The sequence below is a fragment of the Oncorhynchus keta genome, chromosome 30 (assembly GCF_023373465.1).
Source record: "Oncorhynchus keta strain PuntledgeMale-10-30-2019 chromosome 30, Oket_V2, whole genome shotgun sequence".
Classification (NCBI taxonomy): domain Eukaryota; kingdom Metazoa; phylum Chordata; class Actinopteri; order Salmoniformes; family Salmonidae; genus Oncorhynchus; species Oncorhynchus keta.
Window position 1 is genome coordinate 40,605,857 of NC_068450.1, and position 7,263 is coordinate 40,613,119.

The 7,263-nt window shown below is 42.3% G+C and overlaps 1 pseudogene; it reads right to left on the reverse strand.

Moving 5' to 3' along the window:
- Positions 1–4,025: 4,025 nt before the first annotated feature.
- Positions 4,026–5,292, reverse strand: LOC127914006 (uncharacterized; annotated as a pseudogene).
- Between the last annotated feature and the right edge of the window lie 1,971 nt (positions 5,293–7,263).

Genomic DNA, 7,263 nt, shown 5'->3' on the forward strand with positions numbered 1-7,263 from the left:
ATTCATAAATTGGTCATCTTCATCTAGGTCACATCAATAGTCAAGCACACTCTGCTTAAACTAATAACACACAAATAATTATGTTTTCAGATCTTTATTATATCTTTATTGAACACACCGTGTAAACATTCACAGTGCAAGTACTGTATGTGAACCCTTGGATTAATAACTGTTTGACCCTCCTTTGGCAGCAATAACCTCAACCAAATGTTTCCATAGTTGCGGATCAGACCTGCATAACGGTCATGAGGAATTTTGGACCATTCCTCTTTACAAAACTGTTTCAGTTCAGCAATATTCTTGGGATGTCTGGTGTGAACTGCTCTCTTGAGGTCATGCCACACCATCTCAATCGGGTTGAGGTCGGGACTCTGACTGGGTCCTCCAGAAGGCGTATTTTCTTCTGTTGAAGCCATTCTGTTGTTGATTTACTTCTGTGTTTTGGGTCGTTGTCCTGTTGCGTCACCCAACTTCTGTTGAGCTTCAATTGGCGGACAGATAGCCTTACATTCTCCTGCAAAATGTCTTGATAAACTTCGGAATTCAGTTTTCCGTTGATGATCGCAAGCTGTCCAGGCCCTGAGGCGGCAAAGCAGCCCCAAACCATGATGCTCCCTGTGTAACATCCAGGTGCACTTTTGCAAATGTCAGAAATGAAATGTGTTTTTTTTGACAGCAGTGGTTTCTTCAGTGGTGTCCTCCTATGAACTCTATTCTTGTTTAATGTTTTACGTATCGTAGACTCGTCAGCAGAGATGTTAGCATGTTCCAGAGATTTCTGTAAGTCTTTAGCTGACGTTCTAGGATTCTTCTTAATCTCATTGAGCGTTCTGCGCTGTGCTCTTGCAGTCATCTTTGCAGGACGGCCACTCCTAGGGAGAGTAGCTACAGTGCTGAACTTTCTTCATATATAGACAATGTGTCTTACCGTGGACTGATGAACATCAAGGCTTTTAGAGATACTTTTGTAACCCTTTCCAGCTTTTTGCAAGTCAACAATTCTTCATCTTAGGTCTTCTCTTTTGTTCGAGGCATGGTTTCTTGTTTAGGCAATGCTTCTTGTGAATAGCAAACCCACATTTTGAGAGTGTTTTTTATAGGGCAAGACAGCTCTAACCGACATCTCTAATCTCATCTCATTGATTAGACTCCAGGTTAGCTGACTCCTGATTCCAATGAGCTTTTGGAGAATGCATTAGCCTAGGGGTTCACATTCTTTTTCCAACCTACACTGTGAATGTTTAAATTATGTATTCAATATAGACAAGACAAATACAATAATTTGAGTGTTATTAGTTTAAGCAGACTAGGTTTGCCTATTGTTGTGGTGTAGATGAAGATCAGATCAAATTTGTTGACCAATTTCTGCAGATATCCAGGTAATTCCAAAGGGTTCACATACTTTTTATTGCCAATAAATGGTTCTATCTAGAAACCTTATTGCCTTCCAAATAATCCAACTTGCCTTCCAAAGAATTATCAAAGAACCCTGTCTTCCGAAAATGGTTCTTAGGATGTTAAAGAACCTTTGTCTTCTATCCCGCCGCAAATAACCTTTTTGGAACACTATTTTTTTTCTAAGAGTTATTTAAATATGATTCACATCATCCACAGGTCAATGTCTTCTGAATCCGTACAAAAGTCCATAAATTCCAACTCTCGTGAGGCCTTTGCATTGAGCAGGTCAATGTAAATATTCTGCAATGAAGTCCTACTTTATAGTCCACCTATTGTTCTCCTAATCCTCCTTACACATAAGGGTCGGACCTCTACTATTCATTCTCTTTCTGTTTGTTTTTTTTGCATGCTTTTACACTCTGCTTGTTCCGACATTGAGGTAATTACCATTCACTGCCCTCCTGAAGGCTCTGGGTGTGAAATTCAATCAGCAGCCAACCAAGATTTAACTCCCATATTCCCATATGTTGAAGCAAGCCCTGCTCAGGATATTGATTTAGCTGTTACACCCCACTTTTTGTCTCCTTTCATCAGCATCCCCGTCGCACAACTAGTGTGCTCGGACAGTTCTCTCTCTCTCTGTATTTTCAATACAGGGAGTATTGACTAAAGGTTTACATTGTTAAAGAGAACAGCCTTGGGAGGTAATTACACGAGGTGGAGATTATTATTAGTATAAGTATAATCACTTGGTTCAAGTGGGTCCATCGCTGTTTGTCGTTGATATAGTTGCTCTCAATGGTTCTCAAAACAGTGAACACAATAGCTTGAGTAGTTTTTTTTTAGAGAGAAAGCGTTACTATGAAGAGCATTTGGTAGAAAGCCCACAGTGAGGCTTCCTCTCAAGCGAAAAGGCACATGTTTTTTTTGGAGTCACAAAACATTTGGAATTCAATGTGTTTTTCTTGGAACCAAATAAATGCCATTGGCTATGTTTGTTTGGGTTATAAAACATGTTGGAAATGCTTTCCTTTTAACCAAAATCCAATTAGAGGAGTACCATGGAAACGGCTGTCATAGCTCCAATGAGAATGCACTGTTAGATGTGAAAAATTGCCTTTATTGGTTTGAATTTGAGATGACACTTCACTGTAAAATTAATGAACAAGGAGGAGAGACAGTACAGATTCGTATGAGAAGGTGAAGATGTAGGGGGCCGTTTAATAATTATCCCCCTCCCCATGGCTACCTGGGGACATGCTGTCAGAGTCCATACAGTCAACAGGATTTTCAGTGCATTGCGCCAAAAGGAATAACCATCTCTCCGGTAAGAAGAAGGGTGGGGGTGTATGTTTCATGATTAACGACTCATGGTGTAATTGTAACAACATACAGGAACTCAAGTCCTTTTGTTCATCTGACCTAGAATTCCTCACAATCATATGCCGACCGTATTATCTCCCAAGAGAACTCTCCTCGGTTATTGTCACAGCCGTGTATACCCTCCGGCAAGCGATACCAAGACGGCCATCAAGGAACTTCACTGGACTTTATGCAAACTGTGAGGCGTCAGTTTCTCGAACTAGACACTCTAATGTGCTTGTCCTCTTGCTCAGTTGTGCACCGGGGCCTCCCACTCCTCTTTCTATTCTGGTTAGAGCCAGTTTGCACTGTTCTGTGAAGGGAGTATTTCACAGCGTTGAATGAGATATTCAGTTTTTTTGGCAATTTCTTGCTCGGAATAGCCTTCCTTTCTCAGAACAAGAATATACTGACGAGTTTCAGAAGAAAGTTCTTTGGTTCTGGCCACTTTGAGCCTGTAATCGAACCCACACATGCTGATGCTCCAGATACTCAACTAGTCTAAAGAAAGCCAGTTGTATTGCTTCTTTAATCAGAACAACAGTTTTCAGCTGTGCTAACATAATTGCAAAATGGTTTTCTAATGATCAATTAGCCTTTTAAAATGATAAACTTGGATTAGCTAACACAACGTGCCATTGGAACAAAGGTATTCTGCCCTTGAGTTGCATTCCCATGCAAAACTAGACAGATAGCTAACAACTAAGTCTTCAATAAAACTCCCAAGGCGTGACTTTTCTTGAATGAATATATTGAAAACGTTTATGTTGTGAAACTGCAAAATACAGAAAATAATATACTTTAGTGTTCAATTCACACCGACATACTGTAGCTGTACATTAAACATTTGAAGTTGCATAAATACAAATCACGCGCTAAGGTACCATGCATCTGGCATGATGCCAAACCATATAGCTAATTGTTAACCATATGGTAATTGGCTCCTTTCATTACTCTAATAATGTATAACCATCTATGTAGAATAACAAAGCATATTACACTAGAAACAGTAACAAAACTACAGTATTGTATATTTTACAATTCGTTTGCATGACGCATGAGCAAAGTAATACAGCTAACGACATACATTAAAGGCATTACAATTTGTGAGTAAATGCAACCAACATTGATATGTAAGCAACTATCAATAACAAGATTATCATCATTAGCTAAATGCTTGAATCAAACTTACAAACAAATATTTTTCCAAGGCTGAAGCGTGACAAGAAATAACTACATTGAAAGACCTGCAACGTAGCGTTGTTTGTAGCTGCTCTATGCGTGCAAAACAAATTCTGTACTTCCTGTTTGCGTCGTCTCTCTACGTACCAGAAAGCGCCACTAGGGGGCAGATAACACCATTGAACACAATGAAAATCCAATTTAACCATTGTAATAAAATAATCTGTTACCTTCTAACAGGATGGCAGCACACTCCCCGCCTGGTATAATGAGATTGTACCACTATGAAATAAAACATATCAAGAAACAAATAATGTCCTTTCTATTTTTATCTTTTGTCTCTAGGATGCTTCAGAAAGAAGAACAACAACCTCTGAGATTGGTCTCAGAAACACCTTAGCAGCTCCTTGCTTGACAATTTTTAGTTCCACTTTCCTAACCTTTTTGTCAGTACTGGGAAAGGTTTTTACCACAAGCCCGACTGGCCAGTCATTTCTGTGTGCCTGACTGTCTTTCAATAAGACAACATCTCCCACTTTTACATTTGGCTTTTCTGCTGTCCATTTTCTGCATCTCTGCAGCGTTGTCAGGTACTCCTGTCTCTACCTTTTCCAAAATGTGTCAGCGAGATACTGGACTTGCTTCCACTGTTTTCCATGAAGGCCGTTCATGCTGAAGTATCCAGAAGGGGCTGAGGTAGCGCTGGTCTTTTGTGTAAGTAACATTGAGGGTGTGAGAATGGTAGGCATGTCAGGGTCGGTTGATACTGACACTAAGGGTCTCGCATTGATTATTGCCATAACTTCAGACATAAGAGTGCTCAAGACCTCATGTGTGAGACGAGTGGAGCCCGTCTGAAACAGCATAGCATCAAGAATACGTCTGGCAACCCCAATGAGTCTCTCCCAAGAACCACCCATATGAGACGAGTGTGGAGGATTAAATATCCAAGTACATCCCTTATCTGAGAGGTATTTAGTCAGTTCTGAGTCATTTGTGTCGATACCCAGTTCCCTGCAGGCACCTATAAAGTTTGTACCTCGATCAGACCGTAGCACTTTTGCTGGACCACGGATAGTGAAAAAACGCCTCAGCGCGTTGATTAAGCTGGATGTGGACATGGATTCGATAAGCTCGATATGGACTGCTCTAGTAGACATACATGTAAAGAGCACCACCCAGCGCTTGGAGTCTGCACTACCACCTCTAGTGCGACGAGTTATGACATTCCATGGTCCAAACACATCAAGTCCAACGCTGGTGAATGGTGGTTCAGATGTGAGTCTGTCTGCAGGCAAGTCAGCCATTTTTTGGTCAACTAACCTCCCTCTAACCTTGCGGCAGGTGACACACTTGTGAATGATACCAGAGACCAGACGTTTGCTCCCAATAAATCCAGAAGCCTGCTGCTCGAATAGCTCCAAACCTTAAAATTGACGGCCTTGGTGAGCCACTTGCTCGTGATAATGTCTTACCAGCAGAGTGGCACATGATGTGTCCGTGGGATGATGAGAGGATGTTTTTCGTCTTGTAACATGTCGGCGGAGGATAAGCGGCCTCCCACCCTCAGCAACCCATCCTCATCAATCACTGGGTTCAGCTTTTTGAGTGTACTTTGCTTTGGGAACTCTTTTCCTTTTTCAATGCATTTGAATTCCTCTCTGAAGGCTTCATGTTGCACAGTGAATGATTGCTGTTTTGGCTTGTGACAACTCACTTGTACCGCATGGTTTATTACAGTCATGCCAGCCTCTGCAGCTGGTGTTGTCTGCACCTTCATGGAAGGATCTTGCAACATGAATGAGTCGTGCTGTGGCTCGATTGAGCGTTTTCCAGCTTGAGAACCTCTCAAAGCGATGAGAGCCGAGTTGAGCTCCAGAAACTTTAGAGGCAAAGACAGTGACATCTGGTCGAATCTCTGCATCTGTGTGAGGCTCTACAAGGTCAAAATTGATGTTCTCAGGCTTACTCGAGTTTGTCTGTGTCAGGAACGGTGGACCCGAGAACCAACTAGTGTGTTTTAAGAGCGCAGCAAGTATGGGCCTGGTTGCATGGTCTGCTGGATTGCTGTCAGTGTTTATATAGCACCACTGATCTGGATGGGTTGACTTCCTGATGCGAGTTATCCTATTGGCAACATAAACATAGAATCTTTTGGTGACATTGTGGATGTGGAGAACTATCTTACTGTCTGTGTAGAACTTGGCTGCATGTATATCAATGTCAATTTCGTCTTTGATCAGTTCATACATCTCAACAGCTAGCAAAGCCGCACACAGTTCTAGGCGTGGGATAGTGTGGGCTGGACGAGGGGCCAATTTTGATTTCCCCATGACAAATCCAACATGGCATTGACCTTCCGAGTCAATAACTCTCAGGTAGGCTACCGCTCCTATGGCTACTGTAGAGGCATCCGAGAAGATGTGTAGCTCTCTTCTTTGAGTGGTAGACAAGGAGACTGGGATGTAGGTCCGCTGAATATTCATATGTTCCGACTCCATCAAAGATTCCTTCCACATTTTCCATTCCTCTTCTTTTTCTGTGGGAAGAGGGGCATCCCACTCACTCTGATCAGAAGAGAGTTCTCTGATTAAGGCTTTACCTTGCATTGTTATTGGAGCCACGAACCCAAGGGGGTCATAAAGACTATTCACTGTGGACAGGATGCCTCTCCGCGTAAAAGGCTTCTCATTGTGGGACACCTGGAATGAGAAGCTGTCTGTTTCCAGGTTCCAGGAAAGTCCCAGACTCCGTTGAAAGGGGAGAGGATCCACTCCTAGGTCCAGATCTTTTAAGTCTTTCGCACGGTCCTCCATAGGGAAGGCTTCCATAACTGTTTTGCTATTGGATGCAATCTTGTGTAGTTTCATGTTGGACTCCGCCAACATTGCTTGTGTTTTTCTTAGAATGTTGACAGCTTCTTCTGTAGTAGCTACTGATGTCAGACCATCATCGACGTAGAAGTTCCTCACTACATATTGCTTGGGTTCTGACCCGTGTTCCTTCTCACTCTGTAGCGCTGCTCGTCTCATGCAGTAGATGGCTACGGCTGGTGAAGGGCTGTTCCCAAATACATGCACTTTCATCCTGTACTCAGTTATGTTTCTATCTGGGTTGTTGTCTTCATACCAGAGAAACCTTAAGTAATCTCTGTGATCCTCACGTACACCAAAACAGTAAAACATTTGTTGCACATCTGCTGTTAGTGCAATGCAATCCTTGCGGAAACGCATTAGGACACCCAAGAGTGTGTTGTTTAAGTCTGGACCACTGAGCAGAACATCGTTAAGTGACACGCCTTGACACTTCGCACTGGAGTCA